The sequence below is a fragment of the Anser anser genome (assembly GCF_964211835.1).
Source record: "Anser anser genome assembly, chromosome: 14".
Lineage (NCBI taxonomy): Eukaryota > Metazoa > Chordata > Aves > Anseriformes > Anatidae > Anser > Anser anser.
The window spans coordinates 1,135,739-1,162,355 of record NC_139735.1 but is presented as its reverse complement, the minus strand read 5'-3'; the positions used below and the strand labels follow the sequence as shown (position 1 = coordinate 1,162,355).

The following is a 26,617-nucleotide window of genomic DNA, read 5'->3' as shown; positions in this document are numbered from 1 at the left end:
CACTGCCCTACGAGAGGCCATCAGACGCGAACCAAACAGTTGCATCCCTTGTTTTCCTGTGGTGCTCTCGCATGGGCTCTTTAGCTAGCAGCCCTGCCGTGTCACCTGTGCCTACGGGCACGCGGAGCCTTCAGAAAGCTCTCAGCATGCGTTTGGCTTGTCTGGGAAGGGAAATGCTAGCTGCCTTATGGTTCTGATCAGGGCCAGTTGGGATGTGACAAATTTCTGGAGTGCAAAGTAAAACAAACCAGAGAGCGAATAACAACAGAGAGGAGAATAAAAACAAAACAAAAACAAAATGGATACAACTGAACATGCTTTCAAATGAGAGCTTCCAGAAGATTGCAGGACAGTAGGATCAAAGCATGGCATAACTACCAAACTGTTTTCTTAAACCTAAACATACTTGGCCCTTGCAGCACACTATTATTAGATACAGATTGTGCATGTGTGTGTGTAGGAGGAGCTTGGGCTTTTCCTGCAGCTGCGCTGAGCCTCGCAGGGCTGTACAGCAGTTTTGTGCAGTCGGTGGCAGGCCCAGCTGGGCACCAGCACCGAGTGCTGCGGGGCACAGCGGGGCTCCGCGCCTCCTCCCCGAGACCAGCTCACCGGAGGGCCGCTGGAGCCACGCAAGATGAAGTGCTGCAGGGAAGTGGGAAAGGGAAGGGAAGACGAGCAGAGTAGGAGAGTGCTACCGAGTGAACACATGTGGCTGAGAAATACGGAGCCCCTTCTGTGTCACAGCGCTCCTTTTGGAGACGTGGGGGCGTGGGGTGGGAGCAGCAGCAGCTGAGCAGCGGTGCCGGCGCCCGCAGCCCCCAGGGCGGTCCCAGGGGACAGCATGGGTGGGTGCCCTCCGGCCACAACAGTCCAGGGAAGGAGAGAGGGAGAAATTTGCCCCCTGCCTTCTTCCTTCAGATGCATGACTCAAGAATTGCCCTGTTGGTCACACGTCTTTCAATTTAAACGCTGGAGGAATATGCTGAATGGTTAAGGCTGAAGTGAAGAGGCTTGGTGCCTCAGCTCTGCCTTCTATAACCTGGCATTGCCTCGTAAGGCTAATATAACTCCTCGTTTATAACTGTGAAGCTCTTTGTGATCTGCAGAAGGTAGAGACTAGAGAAAGAAATTTATAAAACAATAAATACTAATCTTAGAAAGACTTTCAGTCACCCTTAAAGAGGAAGAAAAGAGCAGGTTATGCACTGTAACTTATATACAGACTCCTGTAGAAATTACAGGAATTGTCAGAGGTTAACATATTGCCCCCAAAGGCTCTTCTGTGCTTATGCAGAAAGTCACATTCATGCTCGTCCATTACTGCAGTAACAAGACACAAGGCTTGAAACGATTGCAAACGAACGAAAACGGCATTACGATACGGTCTCCTTGCCGAAACACTGCCTGGTACAGCTAAGCATGCGGCCGTCTGAGAGCTGAGATAAAGAGACGGGAAAATTGGAGGCCTGATGGCAGCCAAAGCCACCTCTGCTCCATCCGAGGGCGGCGGAGGCTGGCAGGCATCGTGTCCTCCTCCCCGCGCCGCCTGCCCGACCTCGCTCTGCTCCACCGCAGGGCAGCGATCGACCGACGGGTTGCCCTTCGGTGGTTCACTGACATTCGTGCAACGTGGAACTGGATTTGAGAGTATGCATTCCTCTCGTCACCCAGAACGAAAGTGAAACTCGACGAGTTATTTTTGTCCTCGCCAAACCCGAAGCGCGGCAGAGGAACCTGCCGTGCCGCCCCGCGGAGCGCCCCAGCCGGGCAGCCCCAGCCCTGGCGGCAGCGCAGCGAGCTGCTTTCGGCAGCGGGTCCCTCGCTGGGATGCCGGGCTACAGGAGGCATCTCCCCGAAGGGACCGGTGGCTATTTTTATTGAGAGACCTTTCTAAATAACTGAAAAAGAAAACAGGAAACCGCAGCGCTGTGGACTGGAGCCCGAAGTGTTCTCACACATCTGCTGTTACTGGGGCGGCCACCATTAGGCAATGGAAACTAATGGGGATGCTCGTGAGAAGATGAAGTAAGCGCATTTAATCACGGCGTCCTTTTACCTGTACCGCTACCGGTCAAGTGGGACGATCCCTTAAATTCATGACACTCGCATAGGACGGTCCGCAAGAGTTAACATTTCAGGTAACATTCCCACTTAGTCATTAAGAAATAGCCTTATTATAGTGAATGGCAGGTAAGAGCTAGAGCGTACCCAGGGCAAATTGCCTGGACAAGGGACAGAAATTATGGGTTATATTAACCAGAAAAGCAATTTGCTGTCAGTGCCTTCACAGTGCATTGTATACCCTTGGCATTTTATAAACAGTTAATAATAACTGGTCAGGAGAAGAGTAACACAAATCAATGTACAAATTCAATTAGGAAGAGAAAATAAAAATATTATGTGAATTACTAAGCAAACCTGATACAGTTTAGCCTTGAGTTCAACATTTGTTAGGTTTGGATGAGAAGGTCTAATCAGATTTAAAGGAGGCTTCAAAAAATTAGTAGCAGATGTGAATGAAACAGATAATGATTTTCATTCTTGATTATGTGACCAAGGTTATAGATAGTGGGGAGGGCGTTCAGTGAAAATAATTTGGCTGGTGTGCTTGCAGCTTTTCTGGTGAAGATTAATACCTTACAGCTTTCTCTCATTTACCAAGGTGAAGAGTGATCAATTCTCAGTTGATCTAAACACAGATATAAAAATTGACAGCCTCAATTTCCTACTACTTTCCTCAAAATTTAATCAGTAAGGATGATGCGGTTTGCTTCTGTTGAAGGACAAAATATCTTCTGTAGAGGGAAGCGATACCAGGGTTATCCTTCAATATGAGAGGATGCTAAATCTTCAATCTGGTACACGAAGACCTGCATCTTGTCGAGGTGGCCAGTAAAGCAAACTCACGGCCATGTAAAGGGCATAAGAAAGGGAGAAAACACGGGCCAGAGTCGCAGACAGGGCCAGTCGCTGTGTTTTGCTGACATGGAGCCGCACACGCTGAGTGTTTGAAGTTTTAAGCTACCTTTGAACACACAGCGCAGGGCTCAGGGAGCCACGCACGGCACCAGGACCTGCTCTGCAGCCCACGTTTTCCTGCTGCAAGGATCTGTCATAACTACAGAAAAGAAAAATTAAAGAAACCAAATGTAAACAACAAAAACATGTACAGCAGAGTGCACAAAGCCTTGGGGGAATCTGGGAACTGTCAGCTGGCGCCTGGTTTCAAAACGGGGGCCCAGAGTTAATTGAGTTTCTGAAACTATTTCAATCTGCATGTAAAAGAGGAATTTGTTGATTGTTGCATTTTCCTATAGGCACAACTGACACGGACAAGTAGGGCGCACTGGGGGGACACCATCACATATTTTCTGGCACTCCTCTCCAGCCCCAAACAAGAAAAAAGTGATCGTGAAGAACATTTTTGAGTCCAAGAAACGGTGGAGGAACCACGATGAAGGAGACTGGTGAATTTCAGAGAATTATAGTATAATTTCTGAACATCTATATAGTCCTTAGTGAGCATCATTAGTTTATTGTGGTTTAAATAATTAATCTGGAACAGGACTGCTACTTCTTATCCTCTTTGGAAGAAGTCTCTTGTGATACACTTAGATACATGAACGTGTAAAAGCCTGTGAGCCCGGTATGGCCCTGAGGACTTCACGTCCAGAAATGGTCTCACATTGACAGGATGAGACTGACCCCTGCATTTTCAAACTACTTTATATGATTTTACTAACTGCAGATTTTCAGATGCTCTCTGATTTTTTGAATGCTCCAAACTACAAGAGAACTTTTGAATATTGGTACATAATTCAGATCATCTCTTCATAACATGGCCAAGCTAATAAGTTGAAGCATAAGTGATTTAACTTTCTTTTCCCCTACAGTTTCAGATTTACTTAGTTGCTTTTAGGACCTTTAAGCACTGGAGTGAAGAGAGAATACAGAGACAAATATGTTGTTTGTTTTCCCAGTGCCAGATAGATGGATTCAATTTTCAGATTCCTTAAACTGCCAACATTGAAAAGTCGTAAAAAAAAAAAAAAAGAAAAGAAAAGAAAAAGAGGGGGGAAGCATTTGTTTTAAAGATCTGTCATGGTTTCTATAAACTGCACAGATTTTTTTTGTCATTTATAACAAAATTGATGTCACATGTACATTCTATCACTCGCATCTGATGATGTTACTTTAGTGAGAAGTTCAAATACGGTTAAAAGAAGTGAATATAGTTCTTTTTTTCCCAACCACCTTCATTTTAACCACAGGGGCAGCTCTACCCCAGACCTTGGGATTTTGTTAAAAGGCCCCTTCGCGTTCACGTTGCTCCTCAGGGGAGGAAGACTCCGGAGGCTCAGCAGATACCCACAGGGTATCAGTGCTGGGGGGCTTGAGGACTGCCTCGCGGCGGGGCTGGCCAGCTGCTGGGACGTGCCCGGGGCAGGGACAGTCTGGCTCCAGCAGTGCTGAGCCCCCCGCAGTCTGCCCCTCACCTCACTCAGCGTCGTCTGACAACGGGGACGGAGCCCTGCACATTACACGTTACGTCTAAAAAGAGGCAATTTTTTCCCTTCGGCACTGAACACTTTTCGCAGCTGTGTGCTGTGGAGAGAGGCAAAGAAGAAATGCTCAGGAAGCACACAGAAAAGAGAGGTCATTTCTGTCGAGCTTTTTATTTCCTCTCTTTTGAGTTTGAATTAATTTAGACTGCAATTTTTAAACAAAACTTGCAGCCAGTGAGAATTGGACAAAGTTCCTCTGCTTCCCTGACACTTTTCCACCTTAAACAGGGATAAACACATTCTTCTTTATTTTCAAAGCTTCCTCAAGATGGTAGTTTTCTTATTATGCAAGTTTCCCAGAACACAGATTTCCTTCACCATTCACAGAGGGGTTAAGCTGCAAGCCTGAAAGTCGCTGAGCAGGAGGACTTCCAGGACAGCCAGGGAGTCAGCTCATTCCCAGCCAGGAAAGAGATGAAAGACCAAATCCTGAGCTGTAACCCCTGACAGCCTTGCTTAAATAGGACTGGTTCAGGCTAATGGCTGGCTGTCAACAGGAGTGAGTGTTTATAAAAATGCTAAAAATAGTCTACAGTATGATATATGCACTCAAGGGATAATTTTCAAAGCGTACAAAGAACAATTAGGGCCACAAAATCTATCGACTGCAGGGCCAATTGCGATCACCCAACATGGTCACCAAAAGACCACAGGCGATCCAATTTCTGTATTGCCTATGTAACAATACCTAATTTTAAGTCCATGTTTTCCAGTGGGAGAGGCTTCTGCCCAGGCGTTTTAGCTCTGCTGGGGTGAGCTTCCTTCAAAATTAAACGTATAGACCCGTCTCAGGGGTAGCCTGGCTGACCTCTAGGCACTGGATCTCACTGCTCCTTGCTTTTGGGACAGAAGGCCACCCATTTAATAACCTGGTGCTGAATCCAGGTCCTTCTCTGAAGGCTACACATTTCGTTGCAAAAGGATGTGAAGTGATATAGGTCTAATCACTTACAGTTAATAGTGTGAGTTCTGGAACGAGCTTTGCATGTAAAGTGTTGGTTGTGGTCCTAGAACTGCTCCCTGCTCTGGAAGGCCTGGAAAGCATTCGTGACTTACACATTACTATATCTTCACATGGAATCTCTGCAAAATGTGTTAGCTGTTGTCACCCAGTCCCCATACTGAGTCCCTTTGAGAAGGCATCAGCACCCAGAAAGGTAGCCTGTTTGTAGAACAGTGGTATGTATTGGTAATAAAAGTCTGCCTTGCTTCCTGCTATCTGTTAGGAAATAGAGATAACCAGGTATGGGTTAGACATTACCTACACATTGAGAAGTCACAACTGGGAAAAATGAGCATCAATAAGAATCAATGAGTTAAAAAACAAAACAGTTTTCAATCCATTTCTGAAGAACTGGCCTACTTCAGTGCAGTCTTTCCAAACCAAGGGTGACTACATTTCTCACTCTTTCTCTTGCTGATACGTCACAAGATTAATTTTCCACTTTGCCTTTAATCTTAACTCACAAGGACTAAAACAAAAAGTTGTTTTATGCACTGGGTAATTTTTTTGCAAACAGTATTTGAGAAAATCTAACTAGAGCAAACCCTATCTCAGCTTCCTCTGGCACGCATCTATCTTTTTTTCAGTTTCATTTCCTTAAAGGAAATAGACTCATTCTGCTCTGAGACCTTTTATTCCTCCTGGGCGTATATGCCACAGAAAAGTAATTAATATGTAATCACAGACTAATTAAATATGTTCTTTTATGTTTTGCATTTATAAATCATGACTAACAGCCTGAACTCTCAGGTCAACGGACATCTTCATCCCTTAGCGTTGTCAGATTTTCTGTATTCCTGTTATACTCATATGCTTTATACGCTTCATTTTTTTCACTCTCAAAGTACTACGCTATGTGTTTCAGATAGTCAAGCAACAGTGCTCGCTGATCTGTACAACTCTTCAAACAGAAGTGGAAAAAGAAGGACCAAAGACAGGAAGCATCACCTGGTGATCCTGCCGCCTAAGCGCTGTCCTAAACTCCTTCAGAAAGACTTGCTGAACCAGCACAACTCCTTATCAATTATTAAATCAAATGATGATACACAGTAGCTTACCTCGGCCTAATTCCCCTTTTTTTAAGCATATATTTTTTTCTTCCTAATCTCAGAGACTTGGGGTAGTGTTCCATTACTCTGCCTGGGTTCCAGGAGGGCCAGGCCTCCGCAAAGAGCACTCTGCCGGAACGCGCCTCGCAGCCTGCACGGGCTTTGCACGTCAACAAGATTTCGGCAGGAAAAAACAGGAACTTCATTGCCTTTCTGTCTTTAATACACAGATTACAAGCTTTCATACATCAGTGTCCACTTTTTGGTGTGTGTTTGTTTTTAGAGCTTGCTTGCCGCCGGTTGGAGTGGCTGAGGCCGCACTCCCGGCTGCGGGTACGCCCTCCCCTGCGACGCCTGGTGCTTGGCCTCCGCGAGGAGGCTCCGCTGGGCACGCTGCAAAGAAAAAGCAGCGTAGCTGACTTACTTCAAAATGAAAACGCTTTATTCACAAATATTCTTTGTAACCCGTCGTGCATTTTAAAAAGAAGTTCTCACTAACAGTCTACCGAAGTCTTGTGTGAATCACTGAACTATCACAACAATCTGGAATAATTGGCAGTTTTCCACTTGAAAAACCTATTTTACTTAGCTTGTGTCTGCTGGGTCTGAAAAGAACTGTTTTTGTACAACATCCAGAATTCCAGGAAAACCTGCAGTTCCCATTACGCAGTAATTTCTCAGTTACCAGAAACAATCTCCCACTAACCAGATAAGAGTCTTTTTAATAATTCTGCTGGTGGTGTCGCTTTTACCTTCTAATGGTTAATCTATGTAGCAGCTGGTTCATCCTCCCCTTTCTAATGAAGCTCTGCAATGAGGTTAAACGCCTCCTGTTAGCCTCTGGCAGCTCCCCCCAGGCCACGCGCTCCCTTTGAGCGCCCCGTCTGCCCGCGAGCCCCTCTCTGCGCTGCCCCGCGGGGGGCTCCCACCGCAGATCCCACTCCACTGCCCCATGGATCCCACGCCTGGGGGCTCGGAGCTGTGGCCGCAGGCAGCGGGAAGTCTCGCAGAGATGCTCAGAAAAAGGAAAAAGGCAGGAACAGATCGAGTCCAGTTTTGGAGGGCTGGACCCCCAGAGCAGAGTAAAGACAGGGGCAAAGGCGTTGCTTCCTTCTGTGAAAAAACTCATGGACCATGCACCCCGTTACGCGGTGATAATAGTCCTAATGGGCCTGGTTTAGAACTGCCCACAATATGTAAGAAGCAGCAAGCTAGTGAGAAAATTATATCTTGGAGTGGTTTGGGTTGCAAGGGAACTTAAAGATACCCAGTTCCAACCCCCTGCCATGGGCAGGGCGATCTCCCACCAGACCGGGTTGCTAGCCCACGGACTTGAACAGGCTTTGGTCACTGCCTCCTGCCGTCCGTCCGTGCCTAACTCCCCGTGCTCTGAACCAGGAGCCCTGGGACCACCCCCAGTGCCCAGACCCCATCTCAGGCTGTGCCGGGGGGTGGCCGCAGGGTGGTCACCCCCGGTGCTGCGAGCTCGCTCCCCCCGCCCTGTACCTGCCTCCTGCGCCGCAGGCCATCGCCGTCCCTGCCTGTGCCGCGGCTGCTGCCCGTTTCCCCGTGAGCCCAGAGCAAATTTCCACTGACCCCAGGCCCTGCGTGGGCAGCGGCAGTGGGGTGTGTGTGTGTGTGTGGTGTGTGCGTGCGCGTGTCAGCCCTCGTGGGGGTCGCTGCACGCCCCACCACAGCGCCCGCTGCCGCACGGTGCGCACCGCTGCGATCCTTCCGTCCTCGTAAACACGGAGAGTGTTGAACGTGTAAATATGGAACGTGTTGAACTTGTAAATATGGAATGTGTTGAACGTGTAAATACTTGATTTGTTACTGTTTTACTTGGGGCAGAGGTTTTTGTAAATAGTTCTGGTTCACTGGCCAGCACAGAAAACCACAACAATGGATTCGTCACCTACGACCTAGTTTGGTCTCTGTAAATTACATAATAGTAGCAAATTTCCACCATCCAGGCAAACTGCTGCCCTGTGGAAGTCAATCAGAGCATTAAGAGCACTTAATATTTTCGAAACAAGCTTATAGATTATTTGAAAACTTTCCATACCAACTACGGTGCTAAATTAAGTAAAATTGTATGGGACTTTTCTAGAGGACATCTCCGTTCTTTATAAAAAAACCAACAACACATGACAACACTTTGCCTTTCTTACCCTTCTTCTTCCCTTTGCTATTTAACCCACTTCATACTAGATGGAGCATCCTTAATTACGATAAAGCTGAGGTTTAGGCCCCGGTGTGTCCACCCAGGGCTGTGCTAATTGCCGCCTGCTCCCCGAAGGCGCGGGTCCACCACGTGGCACCGTCAGCTCCGTGTGTGCACGATCCGGTGGCACTGTGACACCGGGACCATAAAGCAGCCGTGAGGATAAAGGAGGGTCAGGAGATGGATCTATCAGATCCAAGGCTTTTTCTCTCTACGTACAAAATGTGTACTCCTGAGCGCACAGGTTTGCAGGACCACGTGCTTTACAGCATGGATTAGGTCAGGCAAGGGAAGCAGAACCGAAACTCTCCTCTTCCCGCAGCGCAATGACAGGGGCACGGCCTCTGCGCCGAGGTCGGCAGGATGCGACACCCGAGGTTTTATCCTGTAGAGGAGCAGCCGAGGGCAGGAGCTCTGTCCTCAGCCTCACAGCATGACCTTGGGCCAGGCTCTGTCCGCACAGAGCGGACGCACAGGGCACCCCACAGCCACCGAGAGCCCACGGAACAGAAGTGACTGCAGGTGATGCCTCCTGCAAGGCAGCCGGGTGGCTGCAAGGTGCCCGCGAGCAAGGTGGAAATGGCGGCGCCTTCTTCGGGCTGCGCAGGCCTGCAGCCTGGAACACATCCTGAGCAGCAAAAAGAGTTAATCGAGAGAAAGTACACTAGGGTCACGGGGAAGGAACATTTGGAGTACAGTCATTTCATTTATGAGAGTTTAAATAGTTGCTGAATGACATTGTGAACTACTAAGTTAATTGCCTAGCTGACCTTTGAGAAAATGTGTAAACTACTTAGCGCAAGAGCAACTGGAAGCCCAGACCAAGCATCGCTCTCACTGCTGTGGCAGTGTAGCTGTCGAAAAGCTTCGACAGGGCTGGGCCGCAGGAGGGGCTCAGCCCCCGGCCAGGGGCAGCCTCACGGTGCCGAGCTGGGGCCGGAGGCCCTGGCAAGGAGCGTCGCGGCCTGCGGACAGCGAGCAGCCTGCGGACAGCAAAGCGATCGGAAAGAGATCCAGCGCTGCGATGCAATGAAAAACAAGCCAACGGCCGTCGATACAGAGTTACAGGGCCTGAGGTTGCATTGTTAAATAGCAGCCGTGAAAATCAAGGAAGGGCATCTCTAGGTTGCCTGACCTTGAGCAAAGCCAGCGGCTCTGGCCAGGTGCTGCCACAGCACCCCAACGTCTGCTGCGAAGGCTGGGGAAGTCAGGGCATGGCTTAGGGAACGCTGTACACGGCCGGTGCTGGCTCTGTGGCCACCTTCCAGCAGGACAGCACCTGGCCGGGACCGACCTGGCCCCTCGCCTGCAGCTCTCCCCGGGGACATCGGGGTCCCCCTCCTCCCTGGGCCTTTTGTATTTTCCCCCTAACTCTGACTATAAACATCCCAGCCAAGCCATTTGTCAGGGGGAGGCTGATCTCCAAATGAAATGTCAGCATTTTGAAAAAGTTCAAAATTCCCACCAAAGATACATTTTCTTGTCCAGTTTTATTTATTAAATCTTTCTTTGCTTTTGCAATTATAGTCCACAACTCCCAGCCTGAGGCCAGATCGTACTTTTTCTCCTCGGGGAATTGGGTCTCCAGCTACTCTGCTGCTAAGATAAGGCCCGAATACCTTCACTTTCAATAACGCCTCAAACAGTTCTGCCACAGGGCTTCATTAACTAAAAGCTGCACATCAGCAAAGGTACAATGAAGAAAAGCACAGTGAAAGAACTGGACATTTTTATTTACAGTTTCCACCAAAAATTTCTAACTTCCTATGACTGGAATGTTTTGAATGAAACAAAACTCCAACATTTTAGCTAAAAAAGTGAGGATACTTTCAACTAGATGCAGCTGAGAGCACAAAGAGTTAAGTCAGCTTTTAAAGTAGGTCTGCAAGGTCTCAGGAGAGTGTAAATCGCTGGCAAAACAATTCACTGCTGTTCAAGTAGAATTACATAAGCAGATTTATGTGTGTATAATCAGGTAATAGTGCCAAATACAAGGTGCTCTTGGGCTATTGGTATATACGGTGTGGATCCCCCCCAACAGAAGTAGTGTGATACAAAGGACCCGTCGGTGCTGATGTTCTCTGTGAAGTTACATGGAAAGCTTTTTTATTTATTTATTTATTTTGTATGGTAGTTAAATATTTCTAAAGCTGCAAGGTAAAGGGAGCTTAACTGGGTTCAAATTACTACTTAAATTTATCAGTTAGTCTAATACACTTTCTTCCTTTTTTTTTGATTTTGCACTGAAAAAGCTTTGGTCGCATATCAGTAAACAGGGGTTACTACTGCCTTGAGCAGTAGTAATTTATGAATCAGACATACATGGTTTATTCACTTATTTTCTCTGATTCCATCAAAAATACATATCTGCCATGGCAACCTCTTCATTACATGTCAGGATACCAATTCAAATATAAAAGGCTTCTCTTCAAAAGCTTTCTAAGGTCACTGTTGCTCTAAAATCTTTCAGGGACAGAATGTACACAATTCATTGAGAGAGGGGCTTTTCGATAAATTTTAACAGCCAACGTGGTCTGTTTCTGCAGAAGTCGTATACTAGAATTTTTCCTTTGGTAGAAGTTCGCCTGCCCCCCCCCCCCCTTCCTTCCTTCCCCCCAAACTTATAGTAGTAGTAGGATACTTGTAAAGGCTCTTGCCCAGCTAAATTATAGGTACATATATGCATATGTACATATATTTAAACATGTAATACATATTTGTATGTATTCTAAGGGTTTAGAGAGACACTAATTAGACCTGGAAAAAAAAGATGAAAAGAACAGATGATTTAAATCAGTATCTTAACAAACTTTATTTATGGTGGGAATACTTGATAGAATCTAGATCTTTGACCTAGATCTCAGATTTGTTTTTCCTTTGAGGAGCTACAATAATTGAAATTCATATTTGCCAAATCAGGATGTTGTCAGCAAATCATGCGTGACTGGTGAGCTCGAACCTGGCTTGATGCACAACTCCTGCTTCTGCAAAGACCTTTTCCAAGACGTGAAGTTATGATGAATCATGGTAATAATCTGTCAATGGGCAATAGCCCAACAAGATAAACAAGAGGAGACTTAACTCTGCAACTGAAATAGCTCTTTCTACAGCGCATACTTAATTGCTATACACTTAAATAGTTTTAGAATATAGACAGCCCAGTTTGGTTTCTTTGAAAAAAGAAAACAAAACGTGATTTCTCAAACCCTACTCTCATGTAAGTCATACCTCTGAGCAAATTGGTGATTGCTGCAGGGGCCCGGAGCTCCCTTGGTGCTGAGGGCCCCATAACGGACCCAAGTACTGCACCCAGACACAGCAGTGGCCTTCACATAAAAAGGCTTGGCTTCTTCTGATTTCTAAACAAGTTCGCCTTTTTTTTTTTTTTTTTTTTGCAGCCCAGAACGACAAGGTAGTCGTAGATGACACTGCTGCTTCACAGAGGGAGGTGGTCGCGGGGCAGCAGCGCGCAGGATCCGTCCCCAGGCGGTGCAGAGCCGCTCTGAGGCTCGCACGAAGGCACCAGCTGCCCGCAGCCACAGCCGCACCCCCGGCCCCGACGTTCAGCTCGCATTCACAGCGCATGAGTCTCCATGAGTCATGCCTGACCACCGATACAGAGAACATTGCTCCTCTCATGCAACCACCGCATATTTGGGCACTGCTGAGCTTTGCTGCCTATGAGGAGCTCTTTTTGTCTGTGTGAAATATCCCTTCTGTGGGGCACAGCTGCTGGGGCTGCGATTAACGCCAGGGAGGTTACCAGCTAACCGGCCCTGAAAGGAAGCAACCGGCAGCAGAGCTAGCAGAAACAGCGGGACGAGCACTGCCCTGCACGCTCTGGACCAGGGTTCAGATGGGCACGATGTTTTCAAGGGGAAAAGGTCTGTGTGAGGAACAAAATACAGTTTGGGAATAGTTTGGTCCCGCAGCCCAGCATCACGCACAGAGCTGCTACATGGTGGCACATCCCAGCCAAATGCCTGGTACCTGCTCCGGAGTTCAGCCAGTGCTGGTTTTGGCAGAGGTGGCGCGGCCCTGGGCTGTCTCCTTGAGGTCACCTCTGCCTTCACCGGCACAGGCGCACACAGCAAGAGCTCGCCTCGCGTCGCAGACATCTGCTGCTTTGCCTCTCGGAAGGGCTTGGCCACCAGAAGAGCATCATTACATCCACATCCACTGAAGTGCAGTATCCATTAGGTTGTTAAATATTTTAAGGAAAGGGGCACAGAAACACTGAAATAGCAAGCACATTATTGACACAATTCTGCACTTAGCTTTACTGATCGCCTTGGCGATTGCTGCACATCCATTCGGGAAGACAACGTCTTCATGAAGGAGTATCAGCTTGCTACCCGAGCTTACTGCTAGGTGCGATTCCCTGGCGTGGCTCTCCCGCTGGGCAGTGCTTAGGAGAGGCAGCTGGGCAGGCTACCCAGCCCATCTGTTTTTTCCTTATGTGCCCGGTCTGTTTTGACAATCTGTTTTCCTGAGGTAAACGCTAGCTTACAGCTGAGTCCCAGCAGTAGCTCTGCAAGACGCAGCAATGTCCCCCCGCAGAAAAGCGGAGAGCAAACGGCAGCCGCTGCCGAATCCAGGCTGTGTTCAGCTCTGTCCAGGGCACAAAGCAAATTCAGACAACCCATGCCTCATAGAAATAGACACTGAACCTGCAATTACTAACACACGCAAATTTCCTGACTGCTGTTACTGTCACAAACAAGTGAGCGGATTTATCCGACAGAGCCTGCAGGAGCAGCCCCGGCAGCTGGGGAGCCTGAATTCTCCAGCCCCCAGATTTTCCTGCTCGCAGCGAAATGCAGGTTGGAGAACAGCTCCATCTCCTTCCCTGTCCAGTGTCTAGCAGGGGAGCTTTCCAGCCCTTACCCTGGTGTTTGGTTACTGCCAGCCCATTTACCTGGGAAGGAAACACAGCGATGTCTGAGGCAACGTGCCTGGGTTTTGTCATTTGCTTTGTCTTGGTAGTAAATCACGTTCTGACTTCCCCAAGCCAGAAACCAAGAGAAAACAGCCTACAACAGTCATGAACATTCACAGAAGTTCAAACAATTTGTAGAACACACACGAGCAAATCTGTGATGAAAGGCTAAGCCAGTTAAAAGGAAGATGTTATTGCTCTACAAGACTACGCATTTAATAAGAAACTTCTAAAGAAACTGCTCTTTTCATCTTAGAAAGAAGAATACGCATGCCAGTGCCATCATACTTTGCTGCTGAAGGGAGGCAGACAGTTCTGAACGGGATGGGCGAGCAGGAGCTGCTCTGTGCCTGCCAGCATCACGCACAGGAGGAGGTGAGACAGGTGCCTGCTGTAGGATGCTTTAGATCTGAAAATAATATTACTGGGTAATGAAAAGAGTAAACATAATTACGACAGCTCTCAGTGCTTAAGAAGTTGTTTCAGGGATGGAAATGTCAACACCTAAGAGCATCATTAAAGCAATGTGTTCACTGAGAAATGTGCCACAGCATTCAGGTGCTCGAGCTGCGTTGCTTCTCCAGACCAAACTCTTGTCCAGCAAACTTTAGCAAGGATCTCACCGGGAAATTAAACCGGGCATGAAATCTGTATTTGGGATTTTGGATGGCATCTGACCTGAAACATAGCAAAATTAACTGCTTAGCCAGATGCAGGATGAGTGGACGGGACGGATTTGCCTTGGGATGAGGGCAGGGTGCGCGTACAGCCCTGGGCGGCGTTACCCGAGCGCGGTGGCACTGCCTGCAGGGCGAGGTGACCGGCACGGTGCCGGAGGGCTGCAAGGCACGCCTCGGGACCCTCTGCTACGGCAAGTACATGAGCCATGGGGAAAACTCAGAAGCCCATCCGTAAGGGTGAAGCTGAGCAAACTCCTCAGGCCGCCAGGCTGTCGGTTTCCATCTGGCCCCGCCGCCAGCCGCTCACAGAGCTCCGGCCGGGCACTCGCCGCTTTGCCAAGGGGGGTGGCTCGGGGGGCTGCAAGAAAGGCAAAGAGGAACGTGCACCGAGCTGCTGCGTAACGGGAGCAAGAAGGAGCCTTCTGCGTGGCTGCAAATGGGGCTTGTTCCTCACAAGCTCTTAGAGACCTTGGTCTGTTTTTTTAATATTTACCATGTTTCATGTTTCCTTTCATCCCCCCGGTCTCCCTCAGCTGTTGAAGCTGAATCTATTTTGGATTTCTGTTTCTTTTGCACTTACAGATTAGCTTGTAATTATGGAGTTGCACTGACAAGAACCAGAAAGCTGGCCCAGAACACATCTTTAGTATTTTTACACATGCACATTGGGATAAAACATCTTTTAAATCTAGATTATCTATCAATTTGGTCTTCGGAAAACTAACCCAAGTGTTTTTAAATAACATCTCTCACTGGCCTTAGACTAACATTAATTCTAGGATATTGAACAAAAATATTTTAAAGTGAAACCTGACTCCATGTTGCCAACTTACTCCTTACTGGCAAAGAGCCCAGTCACAGGAGCACTAACGAGGCATGCATTACTCAGGCATTTCCCAGACACGCTGTTTTTCCCTGCATTTCTTGCAGTGACAAGAAGCGAATAGGGTGACGGAAGACCCCCTTGAAGCCCACGCCCCATGATCCCTGTACAGGACACAGCACCGCACCAACCTCGGTCTCCGCTCTGGGTACCACTTTGCAAAAGCTAGCGCAAGTAAACCAGGCCATTAGTCTTTGCCATTTTAAATAAGGTTGTGTGATGCTTTATCCCCGTGGTATTACACCGCTGCAGCACCAGAAGATGGAGTTGCCCACACGTGTGGGCTAAGCTGTGAGGACAAGTCCAGCTTCTACCAGGGGGTGAGGGGGGCAGCGCGGCGCAGGGCGCTCTTGACCACCGCAAGAGCATTTTAACATTTGTTTCTGGAATAATTAATCTTTGGCACATTAGGAAGTCACTGAACGGAACTGGGTTAGAGAGAAGTAATTGCCTTCCCATCAAAATGAATACAGATGCATGATTAAGAAGACATGGTATTTATATAATATTCTCGTATCATATAAATAGAGTTGCTGTGTAGAGACAGAGCCTGTGAATCACTCATTTGGTTTATGAGACTGAATGAGCTTTGGCTCTATCAGTATTATCATCGCTAAAGAAACAAGACTGACACTGGGAGAAACTATTCATCATGAATTCATTTAACAGCATTATTCTTTTCAATTTAGACATAAACCAAACTGTGTTTTTTCAAATTAAATCCAAAAATAACTAGTTCTAGGTTAAGCGTGAGGTAACAACAGATGCCCTCCTAACACTGATGTTCTGAGCAATGTCTCACATTCCTTATACGACTTCATCTGTGTTTGAAGTCAGCAGGACTCTGAAACAGGCACAATTAGCAGTTTAACAACAATGTTATTTCTAAAATGTGCTGCTTTTCATATAAGCCCATCTCCAGAGCAGTACTACACAAAACGCCACCTTTCAGGATCCAAACGCTTTACCAGCTATGTTGCAGGCAGATCTCACGCTGTAAGAAGCAGGCAAAAAAAAAAGGCAAAAAGCTGTACACACTCGCCTAGAGGTGTATTTACTTTTTGGCTTTATAAATAACCACACCGGGATTTGAGTCCCAATAACCCTCCCCCAGAATTATCTTCCATAAATTCTCAGATGTGAAAGCCCACAGGAGGGTAATATCTGAAATACATTTTATTCACTCGTTCAGCATAAAGGCAGAGCTGCAGATCTGGGAGAAGTTCTGCTCGGCTGGCAGCTTGCCGGCCCCGAGCCCCCCGCAGGCTCCTGCCCAGGGCCGCTCCCCAGGGGCCACCCCAGGGCCTTGGCTGCCTGCACCTGCAGACCACGAACGGGAATAAAACGCAACCGAAGGCCGTTCCATAGATGTACCACAGCTAGGGTCACCCAAACCAGACCCACCAGAGTGAAATCAGCCTTCTCCTAAATGAAACAGGATCCCTCCCCCACACGTTAACCCCTGCTGATGCTACGGGAGCCGGGGGCTCCCGTGGCCGTGCAACGCCGAGGGCCGGCTGTGGCCACGGAGCAGAGCCTGCCTTCCACCCAGCTGTGAGGAGGCTCCCTTGGATTCGTGCTGTGGCTCTGGCTCCCAACCCAGGCGCTCCCCATGGCTCCCCCACCCGGGCTGCAGGAGCCTCCTGCCGCGGGTGCTGCCGCTCCCTGGACGGCGTCCTCGTATCGAGCGGGAAGCGAACGGAGTCCTAAACATCCACCAGTTTGCCCACAGCCACCGATTACTGTACGAACTGCCCGCCGTGTTGAGCTCTGTATTGCTAATGGCTTGCAGCATTAGGTCCTATTGCAGCATCCTCTGCTTTCAGCCTAAAACATTCGAGTTTTGGCTGCTGTCCTGCAGCTTACTGCACAGCGAGGATGCAACACGCGTTACTAAATGGTCACAGATTTGTTGCAATAGTTTACTGGTAGTTTGAGAAAAGATCAAGTATGCTAAAATATTTGAATGGGAAACTTTCATCACAACAGGAAACACAACTGCAAACTGACCCCTGAATTTCTCTAATTTAGACTTCCTTGAGCAATCTGTTGTTTCCATTTTGACCGCTTTCCTATTTTGGCTACAAAGTTTGAAAAACCTGCACAGAGATGCTGTCATTGCACCGGTTGCTGCGTGGAGCACTGGTTCATTGCTGGAACCGCACAGGGTGAGGAACCCAACGCTTCCCAGTCACGTCCAATTACTGTGCAGGGCCACCCGGCAGCCAAAGGGCTTCGTATTCCCTCTCTGCTTTCGTGCTGGCAGGAAAATCCATTTTACTCAATTAGCATTGACCAGAGCTGTTTCACCACTGCCCTCGCTCCTGTTCTCCCAGCGAGGAGCCAGGGGAGGGTCAGGCGCCAGGGGCTGCAGGAAGGTGCCCGCCTGATTCGGCTCCGGGCAGGGAAAGCCCTGGGCATACAGCTAAATCTCAGGGTGTTCTTACGTGATTTTCTTAATTAGGCCTTGGAATTTTTTGAAATGATTTCTGGCTGCCTGGGATTGTTACTCATTACAAAAAATATATCTCTAAATCTCCAGTGACTTACAGTACAGTTTTATTGACTTAATATTTTTGTATACATTGCCTGACTCCAATAAGGCTGCAGAGGGAATTACAAGTCAGGCCAGAACATATTTCCAGTTAAGACAAGCGTAAGGACTTTTAAAAATATATAAATTCAATATTAAATGCATCATTTAAAAAGGACTGCAATAATTAGCTGAGAGGGGCGAAGCTGCAGAACAATAGCTGGTAAAGAATTCCATATCCCACTATTGTTGGAAGGGCCTAAAGAAATGAATGCTTGTGTTCTGCTAGAACCCGAGTTATTATTTTAAAGAACATCCAGAAATAATTAAACAAACATTCACATACAAACAGACTTAAATACGATTACGCATACCTATGCGGTCGCTGGAGATTACCAGCCGGTGCTGGCACGGCTCTGCACGAGCCCCCTCTCGACGTGAGGGGCACGGCTGGGGGCACCGCTCAGCCCCCAGGGGCTGCGCCCCCCCTCCAGGGGCTGTGCCCAGCACCCTCCAAGGGGCTCGGCCGAGCGAGAGCTCCCCAGTCCCGCACAGCCCAGGGCGGCGGTGCTGAGGCCGGTGGGCTTCCCTCGCTGCGGGAACCCAGCGCTTAGAAGTCATCCTGAAATCAGTTTCTACAACCGGGAAGACGAGCATGAAAATAACCACCAGTTTTAGACTAACAAAAATAAGCTTGAACATACTGAAAATAAAGTTGCAAGAAGGTGAAGCAAAGCAAAACGCGTTATCACCAGCTGCCTGAAACTTCTGCCCTATCCTTGGCGTCTGTTCAGCAGCTCAGGGGATACGGGCTGAGGGAAAATGCTGGCAGGCACTTCCCTGCAAGGGCCGTGCTGCAGGAAAAAAACACTGAACCTGCAGGCCTGGCTCACGCAACACCATCCTACCTGCAGGATGGTGCCCGAGGGCACAAACCACAAACACCCGCCTCGGCACAGCGCGTGGGGCAGCGCGCCCCTGGCCCCAGCTGCTCAAAGACGCGGCCTCCAAGCTCTTTGCAAGTTACTCTACGTGCACGAGCAACACGGGGAGCAGAGGTGCTCTTTTCATCACGTTACCTCCAGTACTTGCAATACTTCTGAAGGAACTATGGGCATGCCACACGAATCACGCAACAATGCATTCACCAAATAAAGATGTGAAAGGCCCCTGTTGCGCACAACGGCCACTTAATATGAGGACATTTACTTATTTTGAAGTAACTGAGGGCTTTCCCCAAACTAACACTGACAATTGATAGGGGATAGCTAACAGAAACAGGAGCGATCTAACCCCACGAGCCTTTTCCAAGCCAGAAGCCTGTACGGGCAGCAGAGGGGCAGCTACCCCGTGACGGGCAGCACACCGCAGGGCCCGCTTTTAGCTGCCACAGACCCTGCAGGCACCGGTGCCCGTCGGCAGCTCCATTTGCAAAGCACCAGCAACAGCCAGACGCAGCTCAGGCGTTACCTGTCCCCGGCAGCACCCGCAGATCTCTCCGCTTTCCGGCCAATGCTCCGAGGCATTCTTTTAACATGGATTTTACTTGTTCCTAAATTAATCTCTTTCTGTTGCCTTACAATGAGAAAACGTCAGTCAGCTGAAGGAACTGTTTGCTAGAATTGGGGAAGACAGCTTCGTAATGCAGAGTTTAAGAGAATGAGAACACTACCCCGAGCACAAAGGATGCCGCAGCAGCTAGATGCAGAATCTCGGCTCAGAGTCTTTAGTAAAGGAGAGGGGAAAAGTCCTCCTGAGTTCAGGAAGAGTTCCACCTAGTTAGTGAACATGTTTTTGTCCAAAAAAAAAAAAAAATTAATTTTCTGATGACTAGATTGGAAGACCCCATGCACAAAAAAGTACTTTTTCAATACGAAAAACAACCGCAGTATTTTTTTTCCTCACTTTAAAAAAAGTTGATAGAAATTTATTGACTGGCCTCACTTCTAAAGCTTACAACCAGCCAACATGGAATAAATGCGCTATCATCCAAAATTTCTCACATATGGCACGTCACGTCCGATTTTTCCTCAACTGAGGCTCGAGCAGAGTAGCAACAGCGAATGCTTCTCCTGCGCAGGCACCCGAAGAGCGAGTGAATGAGTTACGCCACGGGGCAGGCAGCTTGCGCAACGGTTTCTAGCAGCGCAGGGAAGCACAGCGCGTTGAGCAACGCCCGCTCTGCCCGCTGGCCGATTGCGAGGGCTACCTCCACCCGGGCAGCCCAGGAAACAAATCTGAGCTTGCTTCCAGAGGAGCGAGTGTTGCCGGGACCGGGCAGGAGCAACGGGGCAGGGGTTTAGGGTGCCGAGTGCCGCCCTGCCGCAGAAGAGGCCCAGCCTCTGCGAGCACGGGGAGCGCCCAGCAGCGGGGTCCTTCGTGGCACGGAGCTGAAGGGGGCTTGGGGCCGGCACCAAGCATCGGCTCGCTCACAGCTTCACCAGGGCAAACTCGCCTCTTCAGGCAGCTTTTTGGAACAAATGTAAGTCAGCACAGCTGGTTAGTGCTTGGTACTTGTTTCGGGGTCTCTGCCAAGCAGCTGTAGCATTCATCACTTGCTGCTCTAGGAGCAGCTTTACCAGACCGCAAAAATTATAGCTTGACTCGAGCAGTTTGCAAACCCCTGCCTAACTAGCTGTCCTCAGCGCTCCCTTGCATTGCTGCTTATTCACGAGACCTGGGAATTTTCTGGATGAATCTCTGTCCCCCTTGGCACCAGCTCTGTGAAGAGCACCCGCAGCTGTGCTGTTACCAAGTCTGCCACTTGCATTTTTTCCTGTTTTATTTGGTCATCAGAAAAGGAAAGGGATATATCAGCGCGGTTATCTGAGCGGTAGGAACGAACTCCATACAGCTGAGGAGACTTATCCCCTTTACATCTATTTTTGTTTCTGCCTCCCAACAGTGAAATGAGTCAGCTTCTCTCTCTTTTAGTATTTAAGTTTTAATATATATATGCACATATACGTAAAAGAAAGCTTACCAAAAGTATGCACCTGTGACTGACCCTACCAGGTTTAAAAAGAGAGGAGGGTGAGGGAACCCATGCGATGTGCAGAGGAAGGAGCACAAGCCGTGGTTTCTGGGATGAGCCCTGGGAGCACGAGGCCCTTGCTGAGGCCTCCTCGATGCGGCTGCGTGCAGACGGGCTGGTCGGAGCCCCAGGCTGGCAGCCCCACCGCGCTCCTTTACGGACCGGTGCAAGGCGCTGGGCAGCCTCAGGTCTCCGCAGGGCTGGGTTTCAGCATTAGACACACAGATCAACGTTAAAAACACAGCATCTTCACCCCCCTCCGGGAGCGCAGAAGGCAGCTTTTGTTGGCAGGACGGGGCCGTACGAACAATATAACCTCTGTCTCCACAAGGATTGTCTTCACCTCCTTGGCTGAGCCCCGGGTTCTTTTTGAGAGGGGAGCTGCGCTCCGGCCAGGGCTCAGGCACGCACGTCCCACAGCTGCCTCCCTCCCGGCTTGCCGCTGCTATGGCAGCTCCGCTGCGCGCCTCCAGGCCAGGCCATCCCAAATTCTGCCTCTTGGCCAGGATGTGGCCACCGGGCACCAGGGGGGCACCAGCAGGCGCTCCCCCGCTGCTCGCAGAGACCCCTCCTGGCCATCGGGTAGCCACCCTCATTTACCAATGCAAACTGTTCTGGCAAACAACTCGGAGCACAGCGCGGCACTTCGGGTGCCCAAATGTTCCTGCACACAGAGCTACAGCAGCTTACAAGTGGATGGCCTCCTTCCAGCACTGCCTCTTCGCCCCTCAGCACCGCAAGAAGCTCAAGAGCAAACCCGCAACCCTACCTGGAGGTGCTGCAGTGATTTCCCGTGGCACAAACCGGTCTTTCAAAAAGAAATGAAGCCTCCCAGAACCCCCGCCAAGCTGCCCAGCACACACGCTGAGGTGCATCAGTGCACCTCAGGCTCCATGAAGAAGCACAGTGGGTGCAGGAGGGCGTTCCTGAGGCAGCCCCCTTGCTCCCCTGGCATCGGGCAGCTCGGGCTCAGGACCCCCTCCAGCACCAGCTCCGAGCCCAGCCTGCACAGCTTCAGCAGGAGGAAGGGGGCAGGGGAACCGTCTCTGCCCAGCGGGCAGCATTTTGTCCTCCCCAAGTCCAGCAAAGAAATGGACTGCTGTGCTGTAGGTGCGCTCCTGACACTCTGGTATTTGGGATGTGCATGCACATTCATAAGTTACAGTTTTCATCCTCCCCCTTCACCCCCTCAGCACTCAGTTGTGTCCAACGCACATTAAGACTTTGAAATTTATTTTAAAAGTTTTCCAGAAAATGACATTCTTGTGTTCTAGCCAGGCCTACTCAAATCTAGCAAATACAGTATTTTGATAACATGGTTAGGGCTTAGCGTGGTTGGATGAGTAATAAATTGGCCAAGAAATGAAACTGATTCTAAAACTACCCTTTCAGGGGAAAAGCCTTTTGAAGAAACTCTTCATGTTCTAAAACTTGAAAGAATGACTTGAATTCCTTACCGCTTTTATAGCTTTATACAAGGAGAGAGAAAACTAGTCTTTCAGGGAGGCGGAGATGATCTCCTCAACGGAAGCAAACGCAGAAGAGCGCAATCACTGACCTTCTCAAAGAGGGGAGCAGAGGCTTTGCAGCCTGTCAGATGGGGGTGTCTGAGTGCTATCTCTGAAAAAAAAACCAAACTGGAGATAATCGGGGGAAAAAATAAACTGACAGAAGTAGTTTGTATTTTGCTCAGCAGAGCCTCCACAGTTTCAGCCTATGAACTGAAACCGATCCCGGTACCAGATATTTCCAATAAGCAGAGCGACCCACAGAGACCACGCCGCTCACATCCCAGAGCTGCACAGCGAGACAGCAAACCAGGAGCGTGCGGCAGGAGGTAAGGCGGCCCCAGGGAAGATTCAGGCTAAAAGTCTTCAGAACTAGAAAAACCAATTTAAGCAGCAGAAGAGAGTTACTGAGTAACATTTATTTAAATATTCTTTACTGTGCGAGGAGAGGCATTCTGCAAGAGGTTATCTACCTCAAACTTGGAAGGGGAAATACTTTCCGTTTCTCTGCCCTCTTAAGCATACACTAAGATCATCAAAGGCACAGACGAACGAGGTACCCTGAGATGGGTGCTCGCCCTGAAGGAGGACTCTGAAGAACTGAACCCCCCTACAGAGCAGGATCAGCAGGAACAGCTCTGCACAGCGCCCTAAAACCTGCACCAGGCACTGGCTCCAAATCCTCTTCCTGCCTCAGCTATCTGAAGATAGCTGTGACTGGTTAGAAGTTAAATCCCATTAGAAGTTAAATCCCGTTGCCTTACAGCCCGCAGAAGCCAGGGATGCTCAGCTCCGATGCCTCCGTCGGACTGCGGTGCTGAGCACGGAGGGGAGCAGGACTGAGGCTGGGTGAGAAGTGCTGGGCCGAGCTCTGCAGACCTGGTGCCCACCGCACTGCCTGGCCGCGGGGTCTGCGAGCCTGCAAAGCCCAAAGTGTTCCGGGCTCCACAGCACACGGCGCTGAGCACAGAGCAGATGAATTTTTCTGGAAGATGTACAGTATACATGCTTGCATTTGCCAAAGGGTGAGGTCATTTTGGAAGGAATTTTATTTATTCAGGAAATATTTCTGGGAATATTTACATGTCAAGATTACATGTTTAAGTTCTTTGACAAAGCAAACTCTGGGCCACATGCTTATTTTCTAAAGAGATTTGCAAGTATTTCTCCAGGTTTTCCAGCACAAAAAAGGCCTTTACTGTATCACAGCTCTGGTGGCAGACACCGTCTCCTCATTTCAGAGGCAGGATCTCAGTCCTGCGTTAAAGGCTCCAGCCCTCAGCTGACCTGCAGGCAGCAATTTTCTTTCCAGTGCAAAGAAGAGGAAGTTGCTTCAGGCACACAGGCTCAGAAAGATGTATGCAACCAGATCCTCTGCATCAGCACAGGGATGCAAGTTCAGCAGCACTCCTCCACGGGAGAGGACGCCCAGACCCACAGGGGTCAGCATGTCTGGTCAGAGCCCTGGGAAGCTTTTGTTTTGTGCACGAAACGCAGCGAGACTGGAAGACAGCCACAGGAGGCACCACAATCTCACCTTTGCTCAAGGCTCACGGACAAGTTTTTGGAAGAAAAAGAACAAAGAGTCCATCTAGAGTTATGAAGCACAGGAACCCCAACCCTGGCTTAGGGGAACCCGGAGCTATTGCTCAGCAGGCGGCACGCGAGGGAAGCATCACCTCGCACCCACCCTGCCCTTCCCAGGCACCCACTGCTGGCAGCGTCCCACAGGGGCGTCCCCTTATTTGTGCTAAATAATAGGCACAATGTTATTTTAAGCCAGAAAATGAAGGTAGTGTGAACTGATGATAGTATGAGTCGACTGTCATTTCCCAACATGCTGCGATACCTACTCTACTCTTTCTCAATTATTAACAAATTTGAGAGGCTGATGTCTAATTCCCAGAAGTACAGAGGAACTGTGGCACAGCGCAGAACAGATTCAGTAGTGTTATTCCTGGAGTTTTGTATAATGCTTCTAAAGTTATATCCAGATCTAAGTCTCCACACTCCGCCCAAAGGGAAAAAAATTAGGCTAATTAAATACCGGAACAGAATATGACTGCGCAGTATGAGCAAGAGTATTCAGAGAGCTTAGGGCAACACCTTCTTATCTGGTTAATCATAAATCACACTCATTGGCATGAGAAAAACGCACAAACAATTCTTCGGGCTTGGAAGCTTTGGACTCAACCTCCATTCATGGCTCAGCTTCACCAAGTGCAACTCTACCTTGAATAGATTTGAATCTGCTCAACATATTTACAGAAATCTTTCTCTCTGTTCCTCTTTAAATAAAAGAAGAAAGAAAAAAAAAAAACCAACCCACCAGAAGACTGCCATGTTTTATAAAGCCATGAGTTTTTGCTTTACCAGAGTATTCTTAGTGAAGCATTAAATCATTTCCACTTGAGGAGCTGCAGTTCAGGGATCTTCCACACGAGCTACGCGCTTAGAGACTGCGATGAACCTCCTGCGTTTCCTCTCCACGAGGCCCCGAGAAGTGAATTTGTCTCTGAACCCTTTTATTCCTCTGCCTCAACCCTGGGCCTCCCACGGGATGCAAGGGTACCTGCAGCCCTGCCACGGGCACAAGGACCGCCAGCCCACGAGAACACGAACAGCACCTCCGCTCTTTTATTTGCCCTAAGCAACGGCCCGAGCAGAAACCTCGGTGCTTTCAGGCTGTGTGTGTGCAAGTATCTCACACGCAGATACTTTCGTTAGTGCCTCCTACCTGAGAGCTGGGGTACTGCTCCAGGCCTGTGCACTTCAACGTGAAGAGGTGCAGCTGTCCTCTCGGAAACGCAGCTGGCACTGGCGATAGCCGTATTTCCTTCATGTCCTGCAAGTCTGAGAGGGAGAGAGACAGCTGGAAACTCTACTGGAAAGGCACTTACTCCTCGGATATAGATTTTGTGCATTTTACAGTGAAAACACGAGTTTGTTCTCAACACTCTTGAAATTGCGTTGAGATTAAGCAGCCCGAGGCAGGTTTACCAGAAGAAAAGACACCCGGACAGGTCTCACCGGGCGCTGCCCCTCCCGCTGCAGCACGCGGCCAGGGGGCAGCAGGGGAGGAGGCGCAGAGGGATCCTGCCCACACACCCCCAGTGCCCCCCAGCTTTCTCCGTATTTAATCAGGTACTGGCTGGGCTCACAGAGCTCCGAGCCTTTGAAGATGATTTTCCCAAACTGGTCTAGGCCAAACCAAGCTTTGTAACCTCTCTGCTAACCCAGTGCCCAGCACCTGGTTAGATCCTGCAAAAGCAGGGATGCCTTTCTTAAAATTGTCCTACAAGGAAAATGAAGTAAGATTACTTGGGTGGCTGGTTCTACTACCCGAGCTGGTAAGTACACAGACATTTTACCTCATTTTCCCAGCCAGCTGTCTCCTCCAGTTCTTCAAGTCCCTGCTTGCAAGCCCTCCTGCACTTGAACTCTTCCCAGCACCCTTTCCCCCGGTCTCCTCCCTTGCCCCCTGCAGCAGAGCACTACCACGCACTGAGCCACCCCACACCCACAGTCCTTTTCCACCCGAGCTTAATGCCTTATTTTTATCAGCTGACCTTCCCGGCCTTGATTGCCCGCACCTCGATAACCTTCACAGCTGTATCTCCCTTCACGAGGGCTGGCACTGTTCACAGGAGGACCTAGTGTCTGCCACGGAGGGGGAGCTTCTGCACGTACTGTCACAGGGAAAAAACTTTCTTACAAGCAAAGCATGTACTTATAACCAGAATTTACTGTTAATGTTCATTAAAACAACAAAAACGAAATAAAGGAAGTCTATGTGAGGAAAGAGTTCTGATTTCTCTTGAAACAGCCCACCTGACACGGCTGCAGGATGCCTACACGCGTTGTGGTTCTTCGCGCCTCCCTCACAGCTTATTGACCAAGAAATAAAACGAGACTGCGGAAATAGAATAAGCCCAGAATGTTTAAAACCAGTTTGAGATTCTAACTATTGCCTGCGTGCTCATCAGCATTATTTATGGGATACATATGAAGATAAATACAACAATATATTCTTGGAAGAATATAATTCTGATGCGGTTGGGGATGCTAAAGCATAGGAGCCCTGGGATTAACAGCCTGAACTAATATCACAATTGTCATCACATTAAGAGGATCTCAGGAGACTGGAATATTGATATAACTATGGTGTGAAATCAAAATATTGTCATTTATAAAGGGAA

The 26,617-nt window shown here is 48.8% G+C and overlaps 2 long non-coding RNA genes across 2 annotated transcripts; one reads left to right on the top strand and one right to left on the bottom strand.

The window, feature by feature from the left end:
* The first annotated feature begins 175 nt into the window (after window positions 1–175).
* Window positions 176–6,572, top strand: LOC310881391. The gene is made up of 3 exons (XR_014572343.1): window positions 176–2,138; window positions 3,318–3,467; window positions 6,434–6,572. It is a non-coding gene; the product is annotated as an uncharacterized lncRNA (long non-coding RNA).
* Window positions 6,464–26,617, bottom strand: LOC310881389. Its single transcript, XR_014572340.1, has 3 exons — window positions 25,790–26,617; window positions 25,156–25,271; window positions 6,464–7,010 (listed from the first exon to the last, which is right to left on the bottom strand). It is a non-coding gene; the product is annotated as an uncharacterized lncRNA (long non-coding RNA).